Below are 1141 nucleotides of genomic sequence, written 5' to 3'. Positions count from 1 at the left end.
CTTCATGGCACAGTAAAAAAAAAAAAAAAAAAAAAAAAAAGGAAGAAAGAAAGAAAATAAGGAGCAGTACAATATCAAAGAATAAAAAACAAAATAAAATTAGAAAGATAAAAAATCTATTAGGATAAATAAAACTATAATTGAAACAACTGCAACAAGGTAAAATAAATACACAACAGAAAAAAGAAAAAAAAATTGGGGGGGGGGAACAAGCCAAAAGGAAAAATCACTAACAAAATATAAAGAATAAAATAAAATTAGAAAAATAAAAGATTACGAAAAATAAAAATATAAAAGAATCAACAATAATGAATCAACAAGGTAAAACATAACCCCAATCTGACAGAGCAAAAAGGAATAGAAGAAAATAAAAAACAGCCTTGGCTATGTGGGCGGAGTTTGGGGGGAGAACTTAGGCTGGGGCAGTGTTTAGGGTGGGGGGGTGACTTTTGAGTGTGGGGCGGGACCTACATGGGGCGATGTCCAAGTGTGGGAGGGGGCCTAGGTGCGTGGGTGGGGGGTGACTTTCAAGTGTGGGGTGGGGCCTCTGCTTAGGACCTGAGCAGAAGGGGAGAGGCAGCACGTGGAAAGGAAGGCCTCTGGACTGTGGGCTTCTGGAGTTTGGAGGTAGGACCCTGAGTGAGGGTGTATGGGTGGGGTTTAGGCCAAGCTCACTGGAGGGGGTCTCTGAGTGTAGAGGTATGGCCCTGGGTGGGGGTGTAGGGGCGGGGCTTGGGCTCTGCACTGCAGGAGGGAGGCTCCAAATGCAGAGGATTAGGCCTGGGAGCCCAACAGGCTTCCTGGTGCTTAAGTGTACAGGGAAAGCACCAGCCGTGTTCCTTTCCCTTCCTTCGTGCCCCTCCCCCATGGTCTCCCCCCATTGCTGCTGGACCCCTATCTGTGAGTGGGTCTCACTGGGTGTAGGAACTCCTCCCCTCCACCAGCCGCCCCTCAGGGGTGCCAGTCCCAGAGGTCTGGCCTTTACTTTTGATCGCCCTTCCCTCCCTCCCACTCCTTCAGGACCTGCGTGGCTGGAGGGGCCCAGGTGGTGGGCAGGGGCAACCTGGCCATGCTCCCTTTTGATCTTCTTCCCTCCCAGTGGTCCTCCAATTTCCCCCTTCTGGCATGGGATCCCTTCCCT

At 49.2% G+C, this 1141-nt stretch overlaps 1 protein-coding gene across 4 annotated transcripts in view; it reads right to left on the bottom strand.

Annotated features, from left to right (window-relative positions):
• LOC149743912 (uncharacterized) overlaps positions 1-1141 on the bottom strand; it is a 77017-nt gene that overhangs the window by 47892 nt on the left and 27984 nt on the right. The gene's annotated exons all lie outside the window — the stretch shown is intronic.

The sequence above is a fragment of the Delphinapterus leucas genome, unplaced genomic scaffold, assembly GCF_059928025.1.
Source record: "Delphinapterus leucas isolate spDelLeu-1000000601 "Yukka" unplaced genomic scaffold, BTC_Dleu_Yukka2 spDelLeu_asBTCV2_sq53, whole genome shotgun sequence".
Lineage (NCBI taxonomy): Eukaryota > Metazoa > Chordata > Mammalia > Artiodactyla > Monodontidae > Delphinapterus > Delphinapterus leucas.
The sequence above is the reverse complement of the archived record's forward strand: the minus strand, read 5'-3'. Positions and strand labels throughout refer to the sequence as shown.